The following is a 26,097-nucleotide window of genomic DNA, read 5'->3' as shown; positions in this document are numbered from 1 at the left end:
ATATTAGTACATAATACAGGTCGAATTGACAGCTTCCTCTTTTTTAAAGTCGGTTAAAAATATAAGACAATAATACAATTACATAGTTTTAACATATAATTACATTACCCATTTAGTTAAAAAGATTCGAGCAGAAGTTTCTCAACTTTTTAAAAATATTACCGTAACTTTTAAAAGCAGAGCCAACTTTTCTTTTAAAGAGATTTTATCGCTTATTATATTTATTGCGTATTGCTATGCAGAATGCAGGTAGAATAACAATTAATAATTTTTAGAGGTCCGTACCCGGTGCCAACGGGACCCTAATACTAAGCTTCCGCTGTCCGTCCGTCTGTCAACAGCCTGTATCACATAAACCGTAACAGGTAGAAAGTTGAAATTTTGAGCGAGTGTGCATCTATTTAATCAATCAACAAGTGTAAATTAAAAATTTATAACACCCCCGACAAGTGAAGGTTACAGTAACTAGAAAAGAGCTGATAACTTTCAAACAGCTGAACCGATTTTCTTGAATTATAGCTAAGAACACTCTCGATCAAGCCACCTTTCAAATAAAAAAAAACTAAATTAAAATCGGTTCATTAGTTTAGGAGCTACGATGCCACAAACAGATACACATACACACGTCATACTTATAACACCCCTCTTCTTGGGTCGGGGGTTAATAATTTTGTTGCTTGCTATAACAACAAATTCACACACGAAAACTCGCACTTGACGATTTTTAGGATTCCGTACCCAAAGGGTAAAAACGGAGCCCTATTAATGTCACTCTGACCATTTTTGTGGCGGGGGGTATCCCAAAGACTCTTATCACACTCCCTTATGTATCATAACTGAAAACAACGATTTCTAATTTTTTGGGGTTTTCTTTCACGGTTTATTACGACGTTCTAGCTTGAAAAATATACATTTCATACACCCAAAATATGTTCATAATTATGTACGGAACTCTAAAAAAGCGAGCCCCGACTCGCACTTGGCCAGTTTTTTTTTCATTATAATTGAATAGCCGACGAAGCAATCGCTCTGATTGGCCGTGACCCGACCCGACCCGGTTAGGCAAATCTAGTAGAACTATAGTAGAACGGATGATTTCCTTGAGCGCAACAATCGGAGATTTTATCGCTCTGTCGAGAATTCCAACTATACCTACTCCTATTTTGGAAATCGAACTAGAGCAAGATCCCACTGGGGCTTATTTTTTGAGAAACAAAATGAGTGGAATAGTGTTAATTGTTCTTCAAACGTGATATTAGATTTTTTTAAACTGTATACATATTATTAAGTAAAGTACCTTGTTTTAGGCTTACCTGTTTTTTGTATGCCATAATATGATTAATATGAGTTTTGGTGATACTATAAAAATCGCAACATCTGCATGTTATATACACCCACATTTGCAAGTAAAGAATATTGAATTGAATTAATAATAATCACTGAGAAATAATTTATTTTTGCCGAATCAAATACTGTATTGTGATGGAAGTAGGTTCTTTGTCTAACGTAAGCACTCAATGAGAAAAGATTTTTGTAAATTTCACCCCTAGACGGTTATAGAGGATAAAAGTCTGTAATTTTTCAAGTTATTAACCTTTTTATAAAAATTGATGTATTTTGGGCTTTTGGTCAAAAATGAAGAAATACGTGTTCTAGGCTTTTAGGCAATTCCACCCCGTCATCGATTTTCAAAAATTGGACCCGAAGCCTAGTTAATTTAAAATAAAGCTCACGTTTTGTATTTGACTCTCTCAACCTAATTCCTCCGTTATTCCCTAGATTATGCTAGCCTAGCTGCATTGCGACCCTAGCTGCATTCCAATTAACTAACAAAATATCAGAATACATAGATTCTAAAAAACCCACATGTGTCGTATTCTTTGATATGAGTAAAGCTTTCGATTTCGTTTCGCACAGCATCCTCTTAAACAAGTTAGAGCAAAATGGAATCAGAGAACCAGCACTTAGCTGGATAGAATCATACCTAAAAAATCGCAAGCAATGTGTGGAAATAAATTCTATTAACAATAGTGGTACTATAATTCCCCAACGTTCTGACTTTAAACTTAACAGATTTGGTGTTCCGCAAGGAAGCGTCCTTGGACCATTACTATTTTTGACCTACATTAATGACCTACCTTGTGTGACTAAAAATGATTGCTATTTATTTGCGGATGACATATCTATAGTCGTGACAGGTAATAATAATGCTGAAATTAATAAATATGAAAAAGACATCAATGATGAAATAAATACTATCGTGAACTGGCTAAACGATAATAACCTACAAGTAAATATCAACAAGACTTCCTACATGCAATTCAGTATAAGTAACAGATCGAATAACTTCAGTCTTAATATAAAATATAATGATTATCAAATTGAAGAAGCACTGCATACTAAGTTCCTAGGATTACTACTTGATAAAAATCTTAAGTGGAAGGAACATGTTGACATGGTATGCAAAAAGATTAATCGATATGTGTACGTGCTTTATAGATTGCGTAAAACGGCCTTACCAAATACGGTTCTTGCAGCTTATCATGGATACGTTGCGTCCGTCCTCCGATACGGATTGATATTGTGGGGAAACTCTAGTGAAGCTAATAGGGCGTTTATAGCACAAAAGAGGTGTGTAAGGGCTATGACAGGAGCCTTCTACTTGGACTCCTGTCGACCATTATTTCAACAATTACACATTCTCCCACTCCCGTCTATGTATATATTTGATATTTGTGTATTTGTTAAACAACACGAATATTTGTTTAGCAAAGCACGTGATATTTATCCGAGGAACTCAAGAAATAGGGATCGACTAGTAACAACATATAGAGCCAATAATGCAGCATACCGAAAGTGTAGTCATGCCATGTGCATAAAAATATATAATAAACTACCCCCAGGCTTACGTCAGTTAACTTCTTTAGCACGTTTCAAAAAAGATCTTTTTTCGTGGTTGATAAATAAATGTTTTTATTCAATAAATGACATGTTGGCACTGTAAAATAATATAGGTATAATAATAATTTTATTGTGACATAATATTAATTTTTAACATATTTTAATTTTTGACATTGTACTATCTGACTAATTAATTATTATATTAATTACTATATTTGCATGCCAGAAATGGTGAATACATTGGACTCATTGTATGCTCTTTGTACAACTTTTTTTACCTGTATTCAGCAAATAAAGAATATGAATATGATTATGATTATGATTATGTCCTTTGTGTTTTAAAAACTCCCAGATTTAGAGATAGCGAAGTACTGTAGATCGTGTTCCGTGAGTGGGGGGCGCATATTTCAAATGGGTTTTGTTTGTTTTATCCTCGCAACGAGGTCGGGCGATGTAATTAGGAGGATCTCTTGAGATTGGCGACGATTGTACCGCGCTGGGGTTGGTAAAGCCGCGTATAGACTGGGGCAATGTAATACAGGCTCACTCGATCATGTTATTTATTTAAAACTCTTTGCAGTTATAAGTTATTAAGTAAGTACATATCCTGTGGTAATTTAAACATACACCCTTTCGACGGTTCTTGGGTAACTCTATGTTTAATGAGAAAGAGATAAGATATAAGAGTTTATACGACAGAAAGAAAGAACGTAATTTTCAATTATCATACATTTGAAATTTCAATCAAATTTAAATACGGATTTGAAATAAATACACTTTATTTTTATTTATTTTTTAATTTATTTATTCACACTAATTTTACCTGTCTTTAATATTTTGTATTTCTTTCAACTTATAGCACTTAACCTTTACCACACGTTCGGAATGAAACTAAAAAGGACCTGTAGATATATCTACTAACTTTAAAAAAACTAAATAAAAAAAATAGATTCCGACAAATTGAGAACCTCCTTCTTTTTTGAAGTCGGTTAAAAATACTTTGGTAAACAGAATGCAATAAGTATAAGATAAGTAAGCTTTCATGTTACTTTCAACTTTGCCCTGCGTCCGATAGATATATTGGTAGCTCTTATCTACAAAATATTATGAACAAGCTACGAAGAACAATGTATGTTAATACTAGCTTATCTCCTCGGCATCGCCTGCGTGAAATCGACTGGGTTTAGCTATATCTCGATGTCTTCTGTATCGATGTTGGTGTAATCTTCAGCTGCCAGTAAATAAAAATATTTTCCTAGTATATTTTTACGATAGGAACTGCAATAGCAACTCCAGTTTCTCTTAGATTAATTATAATACTTACCTAAGTGACTTTGCCAACAATGTGCTAAGTAAAGACCTAACTTAAATAGAATATGCTATAAGTCTTCATAGTTTCCAAAGATACTTACTAAGTTAAGTTAGAATCCTTGCTACTTACTAAGTTTGCAACATAAAGTCAGTTAAATTGAACCACAATAGTTAATGTAAACGCTCCCATACTACCTTTATATGGATCCGATAATTTATTATGGTTATCCAAATATATTAAGAGGGCTCTCTCCGTCACTCGTTTCATACAATCGTAGTTCCAATTTCATTTGAATATTAAGCAACCAATGTCCATGTTTTGCAGACATATTCTAGAAACTAATATCTATGTCTGTGGTTTTCCAGATTTCTGTTAAAATATTCGGTTTCAAAGTTACGCGGTCTTAAAAATTTTCATACAAATCTTTGAGCCCCTGTAATTTTAAAACTACATATTTTTAGAAAAATCTAAAACACCACACACACAGATATTAGTTTCTAGAATATGTCTGCAAAATTTCATGGACTTTGGTTGCTTAATATTCAAATGAAATTGGAACTACGATTGTATGAAACGAGTGACGGAGAGAGCCCTGTTAAAGGAAAATGTGACTGACTGACTGATCTATCAATGCACAGCTCAAACTACCGGACAGATCGGGCTGAAAGGCATGCAGATAACTATTACGACAAAGAGATCCGTTAAGAAATAATTTTTGAAAATTCGTTCTTAAGGAGGTATAATGGGGGTTTGAAATTTGTGTAGTCCACGCGGATGAAGTCGCGAGCAAATTCTAGTTATGGCATAAATCCTTACGAAAAGAAAGTGCGAAAAAAGAAGGAAAAGCTCAACTAAGCGCCTGGTTAGCGCGGGGGCTGTGTGGGTGTTCTGGGAATCCCCGTCCTGATTGCCATCTCCATCTGTCGCGTATTATAGTCATTCATATTTTTCTGGCAGCAAAACGAAAATTTCGGAACTTACTGTGAATTGAATTTATGAAGCAGAAAAGTCGGCAGTATTAAAGTTTAATTATGTATGCGGATATTTAAATGTAACCTACTGCGTTTTAGAAAAATAAGAGAAAATTCAAGAAATCTTGCCAAATTGGCCTCACCAGCCAGAACGCTGCGATTCAATCTGAAAAATATCCGGAAAATTCGAGAAAATATACCAATAGAAACAGAAACGCAGCTTCCGTATTTGCCGCTGCGAAAGGAGATATTTTATATTTCTGACATATTTCTGTAGGTTACAAATGAAAAGATGAAAAATATTTTCACAAAGTTGCTGCTGACCAAATTGACTAAATATGTTGAAGATTTTGTTGAAATTTTTTTCGTTTTCAGAATCGCTCGCTCACTCAAACCACTGCGTCTAGAAAGAGATGTAGAATTTCAGTCCTGACTGTATGGTAACGTACTTCTCTTCTTAAGATACCCGTCGTCCTGGGTAAGACATCGGGTTGACCCTCGGTGGCCACTCTCTTATGAACACATTGCGCAACGCCCATTGGGCTCGTCCCTGACTTTTTTAAATAAAAAATTAGCGAGTAAACGAGCAGGCGGGTCACCTGATGTTAAGTGATTACCACCGACCATGCCCTCAGTGATCTTTCTCATATCTCGCTATGAGCTTGTACCACAGCAAGCTGCCATCTTCTCAAGGTCACATACGAGATGGTAAAGGAAAGTGAACGGCTGGAGCCCCCACTCCAGCCGCTCGCGACCCAACGTTTAACGTAAGTTATGTATTCCATCGGTACCCTCAAGAGAACCCAGGCACTATCAGAGTTAGTATGTCTACGCACTGCGTGTGGAAATTCGCCGGCACACCTCATTGCATTACCTCCAATTCCGCTCGCATCTTTACGTGATCTCAATGTAACCAACATCTAGAGATGGTAGAGGGGAATCGCACATAAAACTGTAGGTTTAACCAATAAAAAAGTCATTAACAACATTGTCACTTAGAAACAATAGTTTAAGAATAAAATTAGTTCGTAAAAAACATCCGTTTTCTTTAGTCCACCCCGGACGCTGCCGCTTACGTAGCTCGTACGTAAAGATTTACAGAACTAACAAGCGACGAACCTGTAGCGAGTCAGTTAGTTATACAAGTGTAAATTAAAAATTTATAACACCCCCGACAAGTGAAGGTTACAGTAACTAGAGAAGAGCTGATAACTTTCAAACGGCTGAACCGATTTTCTTGGATTATAGCTAAGAACACTCTCGATCAAGCCACCTTTCAAACAAAAAAAAACTAAATTAAAATCGGTTCATTAGTTTAGGAGCTACGATGCCACAGACAGATACACAGATACACCGATACACAGATACACACGTCAAATTTATAACACCCCTCTTTTTGGATCGGGGGTTAATAGAATGAAGTCAATACACGAATATGAAACCCTAATAAGACGTATTATTTTTTCTACCATCCCAACATTTTACGCACCATATTTTACGGCGCAAGCCTATAGGTATGCCGTATTTCCAAAAAACAGTAAAACAGCGGTCGTCAAACGAGTGAATGTAACGACATGCCCCAATTCCGAAACACTCCCTTTATATAGGTACGAATGTTTATCAATATCAAATAAAGCCCTTGTGTATGTTATATGAATAGAGTAAACGCACACTGTTTTATTTTTCATTTTTCCCGCTGTTAAGCCACGTTTATTAACCCCCGACCCAAAAAGAGGGGTGTTATTAGTTTGACGCGTGTATCTGTGTATCTGTCTGTGGCATCGACATGTGTCATCGAGGCATGACTCCTAAACTAATGAACCGATTTTAATTTAGTTTTTTTTTTGTTTGAAAGGTGGCTTGATCGAGAGTGTTCTTAGCTATAATCCAAGAAAATCGGTTCAGCCGTTTGAAAGTTATCAGCTCTTTTCTAGTTACCTACTGTCGGGGGTGTTATAAATTTTTAATTTACACTTGTACTTTATATGCCACGAATTTCTTAGCATCTACAAACGCCACATGGCCGTCGGCGCGTTTTAGCAAAATAAGCCCTATTTCATTAACAACTACGTAAACAGGAAATGAAAGAGTTCCTACGGGATTTTGAGAAACCTAAATCCTTGCGGACGAAGTCGGGGGCATCATCTACTCGTAGTATGGATACAAAATTAGATTCCTCAAGCTAAGTGCCGAAAGTTCGTCGGCTTTGACGCCAGTAGGAAGTTGATTATAGATGCCCCGCTTTTATGCACCCTACACTGAATTGATGTGGCCTGTAAAACGGTTTTAGATTTTGTGCATTTTCACTGTTCACTCGGGCTTTAGTCAGGCCAGTGGATTGTAAGGCTTTTACTTGATTACGGCGGAGTAAAGAAGGATGGTTTATTCCACTTTGTTCACTTTTGGGGAAGGTACAATAAAAAGTGAAATCGTATCATTTAGGATTTTGTGCCTTGAAACACTTTTCATCCTAAATTTTACACATTTCCGATAGTTGTTTTGAAAATAAGTATATAGAATTCCCTGGAAAAAAAAAATTATAACACATAATATTTCCTGTTGATTTTAGGAACTACACATTAGGGATATGCATTTCCTAGGTAAAAAAAAACTAAATTAAAATCGGTTCATTAGTTTAGGAGCTACGATGCCACAGACAGATGCACAGATACACGCGTCAAACTTATAACACCCCTCTTTTTGAGTCGGGGGGTTAAAAACGGGTTTTTTGGCAAACCAGTGACAACCCATCTCACTAAACCTTGGATGAAGTGAAAATGCAAACTGTGTAGTATTAAAAGCGGGACATCTATAAACGACTGCTCCTATTGGCGTCGGAGCCGACCTTTTAGCACTTCTCGTAGCGAGGGAAATCTAATTTTAACCTACTATTTCTTGTCAAAGCCAAATTGGTTCTTTTAACCCCCGACCCAAAAAGAGGGGTGTTACAAGCTTGACGTGTGTATCTGTGTATCTGTCTGTGGCATCATAGCTCCTAAACTAATGAACCGATTTTAATTAAGTTTTTTTTGTTTGAAAGGTGGCTTGATCGAGAGTGCTCTTAGCTATAATCCAAGAAAATCGGTTCAGCCGTTTGAAAGTTATCAGCTCTTTTCTAGCCTCCACTTGTCGGGGGTGTTATAAATTTTTAATTTACACTTGTTAAGAGAAGTTTTCCTAGCACTCCAAGCAAAAGTAGTTTCTTTCTCATTTAAATACTAAACAATTTTTGTAGACACGTTCTAGATGCCAATATGGGTATAGTACGCGGCAGGTCGAGATGGCAATCGCTGCAGGGTCGCGCACACCCGATCGGTTAATATTCTAATGAGCTTAATTTATAAGCTTAGGTACTTATATTTTTCACGTTCTTCAGGTTAGGTATAATATTTTATTGTACGACTTTTGTTTTCAATGCAATGTAGTGACTGCCCGTAAATGGAGTTACATGAGACTTATAGAACTTAGGAAATAACATATGTAATTCAAGTGGGTAATTCGTAACAAATGAAAAAAATGAGATGGGTTCCCATATGAATACTGACCAATCAAATTCCACTACGTTTGTATAGAGCACGCTACGAATAAACTTCTCTTAAATCTATAGATATGAATCAACTAAGCAAATGGAGCGGGAAAGAGGTTTACTGTCAACGGGGACGAAAAGATGATTGATGATAATGATGACGAGTGTAATTGTGTAAGTAAAGCCGTTCCAGAAGCCATCTTAAAATCCTGAAGGCTTTACAGTATAAAGGCAAACTGGATTCTAAGTGAGTGTAATATACTCTATAACGTAAAATTGGGCACCCTGCTCCCAGAAGTTCACAAAAAGCTCCGCCGGATATAAAGCAAAAAATCGGCCAAGTGCGAGTCAGACTCGCGCACCGAGGGTTCCGTACCTGGACAAATTTCATGATTCTAGGTCAATGGGAAGTATCCTTCAGATTTCTTGACAAACACGAAAGACAGAACGCCCGCCGGATAGACAACAAAGTGATCCTATAAGGGTTCCTTTTTTCCTTTTAAGGTACGGAACCCCTAAAAATAGAATATAATAAAAACTATCTCAAAGATGCTACCGTTAAATGTTAGCGGGATAAACGAAGTAAAAACTACACTTAGATAGCTCTTATTCGAGCGCCACGGCGGAAGCTGTAATAAATTAGGCTAAGTGGTTGCCCGGGACAAAATAAACGTCCCGGAAAATAAACTGTCCGTAACCTGAACGCTTAGAGGCGGCTTAGTCTAGGTGTCTTATTTGTTGGTGGCAGTTTTATGAGGCTCTAAGACCTAAGTCTACGATCTCGCGTACCTAAGGCTGAGATCTATAGAGCGCACTTTGACTTTGTTCAGAATTGAGACACTGTTGAAACGAGACAGCGTTATACCGCTGGCATAAATCTGTCTCGTTTTAACTAAAACTAAAGTGTAAATTAAAAATTTATAACACTTCCGACAAGTAAAGGTTACAGTAACTAGAAAAGAGCTGATAACTCTAAAACGGCTGAACCGATTTTCTTGGATTATAGCTAGGAACACTATCGATCAAGTCACCTTTCAAACAAAAAAACTAAATTAAAAAATCGGTTTATTAGTTTAGGAGCTACGATGCCACAGACAGATACACAGATACACACGTCAAACTTATAACACCCCTCTTTTTGGGTCGGGGGTTAAAAACTAGCTTCCTATCCTGCCATTAGATAATTCACACAGAAGGCATAGTTTGACCATCATGGTCAATATTTTGGCCCTTATCCAGCTAATATCTAGTGGCCATACAGTGTCGTTAATGCGACAGACATACACTATAATAGATGCACGAATGACTGCGTAGTTAATTGTCAGATCGTGTGTGCTCCATTAGGTGACCACAATGCAGATTGATTCATTGTCCATCTCATCACAAGCTCCATTACCGCGCATTATGGGATATTTCGTCAGGTAAAGTGGTGTAAAATAGTAGGTTTAGTCAATTTTAGTACAAACACTTTGGTACAGGCAAATTCACCACGCAAGGTGAAAAAGGGACAAAGTTTTGGGCGTCTCACAGACCACAATTCACTCTTTTATGTCGATTGTACTCTACGCGAGAATTAAAATCGGTTAAGTGCGAAGTTAAGTGAGGTGCTGATCATATTAGTTAGTACTTAATCACTATTTATCTCACGGAAACAAGATTTATCCTTCATCCAGTAATGTTGTCAAAATTGAGATAGTACCGGTTGCCAGTTCACAGTCGATATTATGTAGTCTTTCTAGGTTAAAATTCCGTTAGCGCCATTCAGGTTTCGTGGTTATACCTGTGGCGCCATCTAGGCTGCTACACTAAGTATCAGGATTTCAATGCGTTATCACCACAAGCCACTCCCGAGTAAGGACGCCATGCCTCAAGCCCCGTACCTCCGTCTTTACCTAGGTCAAATGGGGAAGACCACGCTGCAGTGCGTTATGACTTCAAAATCTTTTTTCGTTTAAGTACAAGTAGCGTCATCTAGTGTCTGTATTTGAAGACCGCCACATAGTGCCTTGTAATAGTTATACCTACTGTCATTAGTATTATGTCGGCTCAATTATTTATTGACACACATACGGACCGCACCTACACGCTGCAATCATCTACCGGATACGGTGTAGGCCGAGCGTGACCTTAATTTTACGTACAATTTTCAAACGGCAATACTATTAAAGAGACATTTGATATCATTGCCAAAGCTAAGTTGGTTACTTTTTTTTTCAAAGGGACAGAGATCAGCAAAAAAGATGCCGCAGACTTGATTCACCTGGGTTAATCCACCTAGATGAATCAAGATACTTGTACTACTTTGTTGACTTAATTCATCTATTGTAGCTAGGTGAATAATTAAGTTATACTGATTAATAGGTTTGAATACCTTTAGTGTTTGAGAAGAATTAATCAATCAATTAATTAATAAACTTACATTCTAAAGCAAACATCGAGTGCGCTTTGATTGCGCTATCCTGTGTGTCTGCTATCACGTTGAAAATAATATTGGGGCTTCTCTCCAACCTACTTGAGGCGATCCTTTTCCGTATGATTGCGAAGTAAACGTCGACACGGTTCTCTGCAAACCGGACGCGCTACAGAACCGAGGTATTCCCAACATTATTCTGAAGATGTTATTTTATTAATAAACTTAGTATAAACTTTCAGGTATATCTCATCCTTCTTTCAATGCGAACAATGTCCTCAATAAATTAAAATTAGGTCGGAACACGTACCACAATTAGTAATGGATGTTTGAACCCATTTAAAATCCTCTATTGTGGTGGTTTGGACCATCTTAATGTTTTAGTCCAAATTAACGGTAAATTTACGGTAATGCCCGGCTATAAAGTGCTTAAACCAATTACCGTTCAGCGCAAAATTCAATATAGAGCGTGTTAGCCTCGCGCTCTCCTCCTAACTACTAGTTAAGTAAAGTATTGCGCTATTATTTGCAGATACTATGTGAACATGAACACAATCTGAACGGATTATTATCAGCTTTATTAGAATTCGTTAAAGTAAAAGCTTTTTTACCCCACTAGGGCAAAGCCAAAAGGAGCCAGTTTACTTTTATGTTATGTTATTTAGTGAAGTCGTTCAAAAATCTATTGACAGAAGTAAAGCCTAAGCTATAAATTACTATCAATACAAGACAAGAGCCAGTTAGTTACTATCAATTTCAATAACGAAGCGATCAGATAATAGCAATTCCAACGATTATTTAGGCCTAGTTCAATTGATGCCGCAGGGCCACAGCTCTGACGCAATAAGCGGAAACTTATAGCCCGTGCAAATGCGTTTTCACGTGTAGGAATAGCATCATCATCATCACCAACCGATAGATGTCCACATTTGGACATAGATCTCTTGTAGGGACTTCATAGGCCACGGTCTTGCGCCGCCTAAATCTAGCGGCTCCCTGCGACTCGTTTGATGTCTTCTGTCCACCTAGTAGGGTTCTTCCAACACTGTGCTTTCCGGTGTGAATGCATGTCAATAGCACTTACTAGAAATGGCCTAGCCTGGCCAAGATCTAACAAAAAATTGCGCGTGGAATTCCGCTACAATTTAATATAAGGATGCCTCGTTCCAAACAAACATTTGCTTAATAATCGTAGCATGACACCCGCCGCAGATATGAGGACTTAACGAATTTTTTGAACACTACAATGTGACAGCCCTGCAAACAGCTAAACAGCGGAAATGAACTCCAAAATGTTTTTCGAAACCGAAGGACCTCTAGTGAAATCTAAGGACCGTTTAAACGTTTGTCAAGTAGCGCAGAGACAACGAAGATAAGGCACTATTTGCAAACACGCTCTATATTGGTACCTACGACCAATTTAAACCGCCGCTTACAATGCAAGGTTTTTTTTTTTTTAAAAAATTATATAGACTAGCGCTTGGCTGCAATCAGACCTGCTAGCAAGTGATGATGCAGCCTAAGATGGAGCGCGCTTGCCTAGAAGTTGCCTATTCACTCTTGTGGTTGTGGCCCAGCGGACACACGTCCGCACCCGCCCACGTCCCGCGCTTGATTGAACAGATGCTTCTAAATTTAAACCAGTGTTGCCAGTGGCAGATAGTCAATTGTAACACGAGACATCTCAAAATGTAACATTTTCACGAGAAAAGTAACATTTCCTTATTTTTTGTGGAAAATAAAAGTAATAAGGTACACAGGTTAATATGGCACTTTATTATACAAAAATTTAAACAGTTTTCTAGTCTCATTAGTTAAGCTTGAAAAGAATCGTAATAATTGTAGATTGAATAAATTGACTGCTGATCCTGAAAAAGAAAAACAAATCAATCTTTGAAAAGCTATAACTTATTTTGTTAATCAATTTATAATAAAAGTGTAAATTAAAAATTTATATCACCCCAACAAGTGAAGGTTACATTAACTAGAAAAGAGCCGATAACTTTCAAACGGTTGAACCGATTTTCTTTGATTATAGCTAAGAACACTCTCCATCAAGCCACCTTGCAATCAAAAAAAACTTAATTAAAATCGGTTCATTGGTTTGAGAGCTACGATGCCATAGACAGATACACAGACACACACGTCAAACTTATAACACCCCTCTTTTTGGATCGGGGAAGATTAAAATCGTCTTATATCGGGCGATCTGGCAACACAGGACTGTTTGAGTTTGCGAGGCTACGCACTAGGTGGACTTTGTCTGTGTAGCGTTTGATGGCGCGCGTGTGGTGCCTTTTTGGAGCGTTTTTTTTTTGTTAAAAGTGACTGGTTTTTGTGTTTCACTGGCGTTTTTGGTGCTAGAACCATGCTGGAACTGACTGGGAAGCGCTGTAAAGGGGCGCCGTGCGTATGTCAGCGAGCGCCGGCACAGACGAAGTCCTTACCTATATAACTAGTTTCCCTAACTTGAAAATATCTACAAACTTGACATTGGCTAATCTTTGTAAAGCCAGACGAGAGAATAAAAAAAAACCGCACTAGGTAGGTACATAGTGAAGAAAATTACGTGGGAATTTCAAATTCGTTTTGTTAACTGAACAATTTTAGGTAGGTACCTAACTACTTACCTTGGTCTCAGCAAAGAGATCGATAGATTCGATAGTAAAACTCAAATTTTAGGTTACGCCGGCCGGTATCTACTCAGCTCGCTCTCATTCCTGTAAAGAAAACCGAAGTTACCTACAACAATAATTAAGTAGTAAATAGCTATATGAACTTCTGGAAACTAATGTGACTTAATAATAAGATGACAGTCAATACAAAAACGAACTGCTTTCAGTTGCAAATACTATGACTTTGTTTTTGCATTACTGATCCCCTAATTAATTAACTACTTACTTATTTAGTTAAAACTACATTGTATACAACATTTACTTACCTACCAAGCAAGTAGTGTTAGCAACACGTCATATACACAGTCGATAAGGATAACGAACAAACCAATCACTTTCGAATTTTAACGAAATAAAGATACAATTTTTTTTTTGTACTTAGATACAATATCCATAAAGCTATTACATATTTCACTACCCCGCAACCAAAGACCTTACACTACTAACTAGACTGTGCACCGTGGCGAAAAAGCCGGTCCGCATGAGAGGGCTCCCGTTGGTAGTGTGTCCCTTTCTAATTAGGTGACCATGATAAAACAGAACACAGGACATATTGTTTTGTATACTCCGACTTTTAACTAGATGCAGTAAAATGACATTTCGTCTTTTACTAAACTCCAATAAATCTCCTATTTTACACCTAAATAACTGAAAATATTATGTACGCATGTACTTGCTACACTGAGTCTATCTGTTTCTCACACAATATTAGGTTAGGTGAAATAGCAAGCAGGTTACACCGTTACCCACGTGCGCCGGCAACTTCGGTAGAGCTTATTGCGTACTCATAAGGGTCAGAAGTACTTTTTTCTTCTCTGTACAATAGGCATCATCTGACATACCGTTAATTTGACAACAACCTTACTAACTTTTCACTCTGTATTGAGTCAGTACAAAAAAGCTACATAATATTATTATTAAATGTTTGATATGTCAAATGAACGTCATGCATATTCTAGATGAAAAAAAAAGACTAAAATTGCAATAATTATTTAATGATTTGTTTTTATACATTGCATTTTCCTAATATAACCAGGAATAAAGTCGTCACATTTAAAATGCGCACTGCAAACAACAGACGATTTTGTGATTTTTCCAGGCACTGCATTTCCCCACTTCAATTTCTGATTTTCATTCTTCGGAAACCTACAATACAAGAAATATAATGACTAACATAGATTAAGTTTCTGTTACTAACAAAACTTCGAGTCAACTTAAGTTAACATAACATAGTGTTACGTTAACTGTATGTACCTTGTTAGGTAGGTACCTACCCAAAGGTGTATGCAGAGGTGAATATCACCCACATTACACCAGCTATGTTTAGGACCCGTAAGTAATAGAGGGCAAGTCAAGAGCTTCGCCGTTCGTCGGACAGTATTTCCAACTTCGAACTAAGATTTTTCTATATTAAAAACTAGCTGCCCGACCCAGCATCGCCCGGGAATTTCGAATAATATTTTTTATAAAACCATCTCCTGATACTAACAAACACAATAAAAAATGAAATATCCAATTTGGTGCCGTCGAACGGAAGCTATGCACGTACAAATATTTCAGAGATTCATTTTTATTATAATAGTAGATTATTAGTATAAATCTCCAATTTAAGTCAGTTCGGACGTAACTATCTGCCTACTTCTACGAAACTAGAAAAATCTTTGATCCACATAATTCATGGTTAACCTAAAGAATATGATTGTTGTTTTTACTTACCTGTGGAAAGAAAAGCTGCTACCAGGATAATACTCATTTTTGCACCTGTCACACAACTTGAATTCACCATTTTTCATGAAAAACAAACACGTTTATTATGAAAATGTACATAATCGCAAATCGAAGTACGAAAATCAACCAAACAACCAAATAAACAAACCACCATATTGCATTTAGTATTACCAGTACCAAACATTTAAGTACTACTTTTACTCAGTATTTATGGATTATTTTCTAAATACAACGAGATAATTATTATTCATATAAACTGTAGAAATATTAAAATTGAGTTTCAAAGTTTATGGATTGTTCGTTTTGGTAAATCATAAAAATGCTAAATATAAAATTTTCTACCATTACTACCAAACCCAACAAATTAGTTGAGCTGGCAAGACGTCAGACAAGGACACACTACCCCCGGAAGCCTTCTCACCAGGACCGCTTTTAGATAGCTACCGATCATAATGGAAATAGCTACCCTAAGATAATGTAATAGATCTCATTTTAGCCTAACAAAAATTTTTGGTACACAGTCTAGTTAGTAAGTGTAAGGTCTTTGCCCGCAACGAATAACTTTATCCAAACAAAGTTTAGTCACAGAGAAAAACAAACAAAACACTTTTTTAATCACAGAGTAATTACAAAACAAAGTGAACTTAGACCAATAACTTAGAGAAAGTGAAATAAACTAACAAATGGGCCAATTACGACAAACGAAAACTGTTTTGGATGCGTTCCATTTCACGATTATTTTTGGTTTGCTGGGAAAAATTTGAATATTTTTATGAAGTCCTAAAAGTAACGTAAAGTAACATTTTGAGTCGTGTAACATGGAGGAAACATGAGGGGGTCAAAAGTAACGTAAAATGTTACAAAAGTAACATTCTGGCAACGCTGATTTAAACGGAAACAAAATGAATGAACTCTAAATGCGTGTGCGCACGTATAAATAGCCCACCACGACCGCCAGGCGATCTGGTAGATTTAATGTGGACTATTTTTATTAGATTATACCCATTTAAGGCTATCCTTGCCAACGATCCCCCGTCGATTTCCTACGTATGATATTATTGTTCTTATCTCTATCTGCCCTGGTTCGTGCATTCTCGGTTCCTAGATCGGTACATTTGTGATAACCAAATTTCAAATTGCTGTGATTGGCTGAATTTACCATGTTCTTGCTGCGACAGTGAGTTTGAGCCACTAGCGGAACAATGTTAGCCGGTCAGAAATGATTGCAATTAGTCAACCTGTTTGACGTCCGTGTTCTGTTTTCGATTACAAAAAAGAAAAAATTGTTGTTGCAATCATCAATTTTAGCAAATAGTGAAAGAGAGTCGGCCAATCAGAGGTCACAACTACCGTCACACTTTCTGTCACACTATGACAGTAGGCATACCGAGTAATGAAAACAATTTTTCATTCTGTCTAGGTCGAAGTAGGGTTGCCACCTGGCTCTTTTTGATTTACAGGCTACCACCATCAAAAATACGGGGTTTAGATTTGAAGAAATTTGAAAATTTGAAGTATTTGAAGAATATATATATAGGCGGTGGTTCTCTCTGAAATGCATGGAAAGCCTATTTAGATATTTCAGTTTATTTATAAGTTTTGTATTTTTTCTCTGTATGTTGCCGTATCTTGATTGGTGAACTGTGTTTGCAATGTGGTTTTAAATAAAAGATTTATTTATTTAAATAGCTTTTAAAAACTCTTAGTGTTGTAAAGCAAAATGTTATACATTTCATGCATACAATCTTCTCATTTCAACTTAAAATTACATTTAATTTGTAATTCCACCTTCACAGTATCAATACTATGGCCGTAGCCAGGAATCGATTGCGGGAGAGGTTTTATTAGGGCCGGAACTGAATCCTGTCATGAGGCAAAAACATTCGCTCAACTTTATGGGCTAATTACCTGGTTAGTGGAATTTCGCCTTTCAATTTGACAGTGAGATAAAATACAACAATAAAAAAGCGCGAGCGCAGTGAGCGTAAGTGTTTTTGGTTCAATACAGAAAAAATTAAAGTGAAAGGGAAACGAGTGTAGCCATAGCAAGATTTTATTTTTAAAGCTTCCTATCCATACTAATATTACGAATACGACAGTATATCTATTTGCCTATCTATTTGTTACCCTTTTCGGCCCATCTTCTTTACCAAAATTTTGGTACTTACTATTCAGAGGTAACTTGCATCCCAGACATTTTTTTTAGGCGGCTTTTTAGCCCGGAAAATCCCCCACGGAATTTTTAAAAATCTAAATTCATGCAAACGAAATTGCGGGGTTTACACCAAGTAATAGAAATTCAAAGCGCGAGTGAAGTGAGCGCGAAATGTTTGATATATTTCCAAAAAAAATTGGTAAGCAAATGCAAGAAATAGTGTAAGTATTATTTTAGGCTTAGGTTTTTGACGGCTTCCCAGGCGCAGTCGCCATTTCGAAATTTCTGGTCTGGTGGGAGGCTTCGGTCATGGCTAGTTATATGGTTAGTATGGCCCTAACGGCCAAGAAATTAGACTGCATCATCACTTACCACTAGAAAAGATTAAAGTCACGGGCTAACTTGTATAAAAAAAGGCTTACATCCTCAAACCAAGCCCCGCCGCCTTGGCTACGACCATGATCAATATCGAGTGGGGTTCGGCTACGCATTGCCGCAAAAGGAAAATATTCTTTCTACTGGACATAACGTCAGTGTTTGATTTCGCCAGCCAGCTCCTGCTGAATTTGTAAAAAACCGGCCAAGTGCGAGTCAGACCTACGCACCGAGGGTTCCGTATTCGGGTATTTTTTCCGACATTTTACTCGAGAAATCAAAAACTGTTATGCATTAAAAAAATATGCATAAAAATAAATAAAAATCTGTTTTAGAATGAACAGGTAAAGCCCTTTCATATGATAACCCACTTGATATATGTAGTTATCTTACTTTGAAAATTGAAAATACTAATATTTGTTCATGAACACATGACAGACGGATAGAAGGACAAATGGACAGACGGACAGACGGAAAGACTGACAGACTGACAGACAACGAAGTGATCCTATAAGAGTTCTTTTTTGCTTTTGAGTTACGGAACCCTAAAAATATTTAGTTTTATTTGCCCCGTATTTTATTTTCATAATTACAGGTTTCTATATCCTGAAATACGGGGTAACCAGTAAAATACGGGGCCTCTGGCAACCCTATTCGGAAAACACTGTCACATTCAAGTTAATGTCAAATATTTTGTTTTCAATTACAGAAAGCTGCATCAATCATTATTACAATATTTTCTTTGTTGTGATTGGCTGAATTTTTGAGTTTCAGCCAATAAACAGACTATTTGCCAATTAAACGTCATAACAATATAAATGCCAGAAAGTTTAACCAAATAAAACAAACTTAATGAGAACCTAGTGAGAATGCAAACGGCACACAATTTATAATACATATTATGTTAGTCGTATATAATAGATATTATAGTAGTCGTTCACTTTGGTAATAGTCAGATTGTCATCAGTAAAATTGATATTGGTCGATGTATCGTAAATTATTGTTTCGGTGACAAATATTTTTATTATCTATTTATCTTTGAACAGAATGGAATAGAATGAAATGGAATGGAATACAATGATAAATTTTTATTCCTGTAAACTTTTAGGTAAACTTCAAAGTGTTTTTGGATGGTCAGAAAAATTTACCACTGGTTCGGAATGCCGATCCTACGTTTTCTAGGGTTTCGTACCTCAAAATGAAAAACGGAACTCTTATGGGATCACTTTGTTGTCTATCTCTCTGTCTGTCGTGTGTGTCAAGAAAACCTCTAAGGTACTTCCCGTTGACTCAAAACCATGAAATTTGGCAGGTAACCTAACTGCGTAATTTTGGGTAGTTTTTTTAATCGATAAAGAAAGTTTGCGACATTGTTCAATAAAAAATTTGGATTCCAACTCCTCAACCCTGATGTTGCAGGGGACCTGACTACTAAAGCTAATGGGATTTAAAAAGTGTCGATTATTAATTGATATTGAAGGTATCTATACCAAGTAAACACTTTGTCGTTGACCTCAACCCTGATGCTGTAAGAAATTGCATTCCTAAATCCTGGTGATCCCTCGGGATTTGAAAAGGATCATCCGTTTAAATATTCTTACGTGATACAGAAACAAGTTGCATCCCGGGGACGGGCTATTACGGAGAGGCAACTTTTGTTCTGGGAAATGAAAGGATCGGGATTTTTAAAAACCTAAATCCACGCGAGCGAAGCTGCGGGCATTAGCTAGTTGTAAATATATTTAGAAGCTACTATAAGATAATAGATAAGGTACTTATTTCCTTATATTTTTATTGTATGGCAGCGCGCGGTTTTAAATTATAAATTGCACGTCCTATCCTTTTCTGTAATACATTTTTTTCTCAATATCTACCGCTTTATCTCATAGCAAGAGTCCGTAAGACATAATACAGTGAAAATAAGCAAAATATACAATTTTTGCAGTTTCCACGTCAGTACCTGTCGAATTTTTCTAACAGTGTAAGCAGCAGAGCTGAGTTTACCATCAAGTGTTGATATGTGGGTGTTCCATAGAAGCTTTGCATCTAACATTATACCGAGAAACACGGGGTTCTCCTTTATTTTCAACATATGATTATTTATCAATGAATTTATGTCATTTAAGGTCCTGGTATTGGGCAGTGTGAATTCAACACACTTAGATTTCTTTGCATTTGGAAGTAAATTGTTAGCAATAAATCAGAGAGTGACCTGTGATATGGCATTACATATAGTATACATTGTCAAAAATTATAATATTAAAGCTGTGCGTATTGCGTGAGGAATAGGTTGCAAGAGAGTTGCAACTTGCAGGGTTTGATGCATGCTCTATTGCCAGCAAACATGAGACATATTTTTATCCACAGGCAACGTCTGAGTAGGTAACGCATACGTCTAACGCAAGTTGAAATGTACCAGTGTATTTAGTTAGACCTATCGACAAGTTTGGAGTTGGGTGCAGTCTAAATGTGGCCCGTGTGTTTAGACTGTCAGTTTCTGTCAGTTTCACGTGTCGTCCCCCGCACTTCACCACCCCGCTTGCACAAATCGAGACAGCACGAAATTTTCAAGATTTCTGGGTGTAATTTCTGGTTTTCGTAGTTCCCACATAATTATAACAATATAAAATATATAACGATAATTTTTTTTACTACATAATATTCATTAAATTTTCTAGGTCTGTGGTTTTTCCAAATTTCATTAAATTGCTTCGTTGTCTAGAAAAACGAGCACAAAGTTGGGCCTTTTTTTAAAGAAAAATACAAATCTTTGAGCCCCTGTAATTTTAAAACTACATATTTTTAGAAAAATCTAAAACACCACAGACACAGATATTAGTTTCTAGACTATGTCTGCAAAATTTCATGGACTTTGGTTGCTTAATATTCAAATGAAATGGGAACTACGATTGTATGGAGTAAGTGACGGAGAGAGCTCTGTTAATGGCGACGGTGACTCAAACATGACTAAGTCATATTTGGTTTGTTTTAAATATTTGATAGTTTGCGTGGCGTGGGGAACTATCTGGTACGACACATAGACTAGCGAAATAGCGAGGGAAGAGGTAAGCAGCTGGATGAGGAAGGCTGAGGGTCGGGTGTGGTGGCGCTCATTAGAGAAGGCCGATGTTCAAGATTGGAGTTCCGCAGGCTAATATAACAATCATTTTTAGTTCTGAACATAAATCAAAACTAAACGAAGGGCGTGCGGCTTGTGTAGGTTCTAATCACACTGGTTAAGCAACCTAAACCCAAGTCGGTAGCTGGATGAGGACCAATTTTTTTGGCCTTTGGCTTTTTTAACTCTTTTTAATAACTCCAATTTTTATCGGCCTGTTTTGTTTGTTTATTTAGTTTTTCCTACGTGCCCTTCCCTTTTCCTTCATCCCAGTTATTTCGCTATTATCTGATAATAACCATAAAACCTAAGAGCCGAAATCTCGTTGAATTAGAAAGATCACGATAATATTATGACTTACTCATACTGTAAGGATCTGGGAGTTCATCGCATTAGTATTCCAAGAAAACTCCTACCCACCAAGTGACTGTCATCAATGGAAGGGGTCAACTCACGACCTTCAGCGATAAGGAATACAATGCCCAGGGAGAAATCAAAACTATATATAAACTGTTTGATTATAATATTAAAATAAAATTAGTCCAAGTATAAATAAACTGACACAAGTGAAAATCTAACGGGGGGACCTCAATTCATGGTGGTCCCCGGCTCAGATTTTTTTAAGGAACTACTAACGCCATCTGTCGCAGGGTGGTAACACTGCGTCACCGCGAAAGGCTAAGCAGCACCAAACCATTTGCAGAAGGCTTCGCAACGAGTTTCCGAGTTTCCCGCTAGAGGCGCTTTATTGATCGGCCGGAACTAGCCGGGAAATTCAGCCCACATCAAAAACGCTAAAAGTATTTTTGGAAATTGTTCTGCTAATTTACATTTCTAAATATATAGTCAGTTTTCTTTGCTTTAATTAAGTTTTTTTTAACCCCCAACCCAAAAAGAGGGGTGTTATAACTTTGACGTGTGTATCTGTGTATCTGTCTGTGGCATCGTAGCTCCTAAACTAATGAACCGATTTTAATTTAGTTTTTTTATTTGAAAGGTGGCTTGATCGAGATTGTTCTTAGCTATAATCCAAGAAAATCGGTTCAGCCGTTTGAAAGTTATCAGCTCTTTTCTAGTTACTGTAACCTTCACTTGTGTTGGGGGTGTTATAAATTTTTAATTTACACTTGTCTTTATAAGTAGTCATCAATATTATTGGTGGAATGGAATGTCTATCAAAATTTGAAATTCGTACCTAAAAAATCGCCCTATAAAAGCTTCCTTTACTTAAATAATAAATGCAGTGTCAGTTGGTTTATCCTTCAATTAAAATGTGTAATGTGACACCTCACGGTAAGTGATCATATGGAGGACGCTTGAATAGAAGATAAGTAAACAGAAGATTTTACAAGGCTATTATTACAATCAAATAGTTACAGAAACTGGTTCCGAAAATCCGTAGGAAAAGCTCTAGTATTGTAGCGGCAGCGAGACGTTCAAGGCCGGTCGTGCGTCGATTTTCCACAGACAGACGAGTTATACAGCTGAACGCATCTATATAAATAGGGCATGGGCCAATTATATAATAGATTATGTAAATGATAAAAAGCCATGGATTTGACTCGCTCTATCAATGCGCGGGACTACAATCACTAATACGATATGTCCATAAGTAACATTACTGTAAATTGAACATTTGACAAGTGTAAATTAAAAAATAAGCCGCCGACAAGTAAAGGTTACAGTAACTAGAAAAGAGCTGATAACTTTCAAACGGCTGAACCGATTTTCTTGGATTATAGCTAAGAACACTTTCGATCAAGCCACCTTTAGACAGATACACAGATACACACGTCAAACTCACACACGTCACTATATTATGGGAAGACACTGCCTCCTTGAAACACAGTTTTCACTTCATCAGGAGGCAGGGCCTCACACCAAAGTCTGTAAATAATGTTCTGCTAAGATAATAAAGATTTATTTATTTATTTATAAACTTATAACACGCCTCTTTTTGGTTCGGGGGCTAAAAACAGCATTCGCCGAACTTTTTGATAGTTTTTCTCGGTAGGAATGACATGTGGTCGATTGTTCGAACACCCCTCTTTTTGGTTCGGGGGCTAAAAACAGCATTCGCCAAACTTTTTGATAGTTTTTCTCGGTAGGAATGACATGTGGTCGATTGTTCGGTCGAATCTTTTGAAGATGTGAGATGTACAAAACGCACGAAAGCAGAAGAGATGGTGACCTAAATGCGGTAGTTTTATTAAGTACTTATAATTTTTTTATTTGAAAAAAAAATATCATAAAAGAATATTTCGGCTTTATATTGTAGTTAGTATCGATTGTTAAATGTTTATTTTGTAATTTAGTATAAATACTGAAGCAAATAATCTTCTTCGCTTCCCAGAGTTATTCATCGATCCGTCAAACTTGTGCTGAAGAAATAACATCTAGTGTTTGGTAGAGCCAACTGAATTAATTCAGTTAGGTCTATTTTAGGTATTCTACGTAAAATAATCAAATCGACTCTTCTATTGTCTAACTTTGAGGCAAACAACGCGAAAGCACATACACACACATACCTAGTTATAGCAAAGGTCCCGAAATTCAGCCAAACAATAGCGATACCTAGAATGTACTAGCTTTAAACCACTAAGTGGAAAACGTGTGATATATAACATTAGTGTGATTTCATTTGAAGAAATGAAATCAAAATACTTCTTCAAGGCCCTTCTCTCCACTTCTCGAGAATCAAGACCTTTAAAAGGTAGGTATCTACCTACCTACATTAAATTAAGTACACGTTCGGAATCCCACCTTTCTATATATCTAAGTTAAAACACAAAGTAGCTACTCTCCTTTTTGAAGAGCACCTGAAAAGCCGGGCGTTTGAATAATTCGCCCGAATCGACGGCCTAATGCCTTTTATGATAATGAGACGAAGACGTGGGACTCGCGCCAATGTTGACAAAGGGGCCGAACGTATATTGTATGAAAATACTACTTTAAAATGGCTCATTTTCGACATCAATGTCGTTTCATCCAATAGATGTTCACTATACGACTCTTTCAAGAAATTCCGTCGAACACGGCTTTTTAAAAATAAAAACCGCCAAGTGCGAGTCTGACCCGCGCACCGAGGGTTCCGTACTCGGGTATTTTTTCCGACATTTTGCACGAATAATCAAAAACTATCATGCATAAAAATATTATAAACAAAGATATGTTTTAGAATGTTCAGGTAAAGCCCTTTCTATGATACCCCACCTGGTATAGATTATCTTACTATGAAAATTGAAAATACTACTTATTTAATTTGTTCATGGACACATTTTAATTTTTTTTTTGTGATATAATAAAGCCTACAGTCGTGTGATAAAGCAATAATTTCTTTCAAGTATGATGTAACTTTTTTATGTCCCATTCATAGAGATCCTTCGTTCATCTTGGGATTGTTTGGATGGCTCCTAAATCCTGAGTGGACGACATCAAACGCAGGGGCGCGTACAATTGAATGACTACTGAATGACTACTGGATGGGTGACGTCACAATACAGCATCATTTAGGGAAACTGTTGATATTTGGAGAGTGCTTCACGTTCCGACGAGATCTTTAATTTTCCATTTTTTGAGGAATTCTTTTGATTTAGAAAGCAATGGTCCTTGAAGATTAGTAGGTCATTGACAAGTTAGATCAATTCATATACTTTATAGGTATAAAATATAAGAAAGAGGTTCAAAGAATACTTAAATTTTACAAAAATTCAAATACACGACTGCCCCGTCAAAAAACGAACTGAATGCATCTAAAAAGTAAAAAAAAATCCATTTGAAAATAAAAACGTAAGTTTAAAAAAAGTTTCTAACGATACTTCATGCATCCAAATCTGTTCAGGCATTCAGAAGTTATGGTGGAATAAAGAAACCCACACAGGTACATGAATCCTGAAACATAACACTCCTTTTTTGGGCAGTGGTATAAAACAATGGCGATAAACGTAAGAAACCCAATAAGTGAGTATAGTCCAGTCAAAATAGACATTTGACTTAGCCAAAATTCGCATAGAGCTGAAAATTGCCAGAGATGTTAAATACATCATTATAAATGAAATATCAAAAATCCCCTTCGATCCTACTTCTGCAAAAAATTTTATTCAAGGTCAAAAGTATAAAATTAAGGTTTTTTCCATTTTTCTCGAAAACAGTAAGTATTATCGTGAAAATAGGTCGGACAAAAGTTGTAGATCATACAATTCTCTACAAAAATGGTCTAGTCACTTTTTCTCTTACGACTCACCATTCGTAAGATATCGCGGTTTTAATTATTAGAAAATTCATATTTTACATAATATGCACTAAAATGCAGCTTGTATACGTCACCGGACGTTCAATATAAATGAAAATAAGAAACTATTCGTTTGTGTTTGTACAATCAACAATATATTCATCACAAAGTCTGACTGCATATCCGAAATGTCAAGCTCATATTTTATTTTTACATGCAATAACTGGTTGCGATACTACATCAGCCATTTTTAAAAGAGGTAAAACATCAGTATTTAAATTGTTTGAAAAACGTAATGATTTAATTCATTGCGCAGAAGTATTCACAAAGATTGACTCTTCTCCACACGACATCGTTACAAATGGAATTCGTTTTCTTCTTGCAATGTATGGTGCTCCAAAAAAAATTGATTCTATAGACAAATATAGATATTTGAAGTTTGTAAAATCTGCATGGAACAATAAAACAGTACAGTTGTCTTGTCTGCCTCCAACATCTGCTTCTGCCTTTCAACACTTGTATCGTGTGTATTATCAAGTTCAAGTGTGGCTAGGCAATGAGCTGGACCCAGAAGAATGGGGTTGGAAATTAACAGACAATTATTTGGAGCCAATTCAAACTTTACTCCCGCCTGCTCCAGAAAAACTACTTAATACTATTTTTTGTAAATGCAAGACGGATTGTAGTAAGAATTG

At 36.6% G+C, this 26,097-nt stretch overlaps 1 protein-coding gene and 2 long non-coding RNA genes across 10 annotated transcripts in view; 1 reads left to right on the top strand and 2 right to left on the bottom strand.

Moving 5' to 3' along the window:
- The window catches only part of LOC123870542 (liprin-alpha-1), a 159,545-nt gene that overhangs the window by 110,024 nt on the left and 23,424 nt on the right, over window positions 1-26,097 (bottom strand). The window lies entirely within an intron of this gene.
- On the top strand, window positions 1,862-21,729 carry LOC123870578. The gene is made up of 3 exons (XR_006797103.1): window positions 1,862-2,743; window positions 16,832-16,837; window positions 21,719-21,729. It is a non-coding gene; the product is annotated as an uncharacterized LOC123870578 (long non-coding RNA).
- Window positions 14,775-16,073, bottom strand: LOC123870575. Its single transcript, XR_006797100.1, has 2 exons — window positions 15,512-16,073; window positions 14,775-14,941 (listed from the first exon to the last, which is right to left on the bottom strand). It is a non-coding gene; the product is annotated as an uncharacterized LOC123870575 (long non-coding RNA).

Source organism: Maniola jurtina, chromosome 12, assembly GCF_905333055.1.
Source record: "Maniola jurtina chromosome 12, ilManJurt1.1, whole genome shotgun sequence".
In the NCBI taxonomy this organism is placed as follows: Eukaryota; Metazoa; Arthropoda; class Insecta; order Lepidoptera; family Nymphalidae; genus Maniola; species Maniola jurtina.
This window is presented reverse-complemented; position numbering and strand designations above follow the sequence as displayed.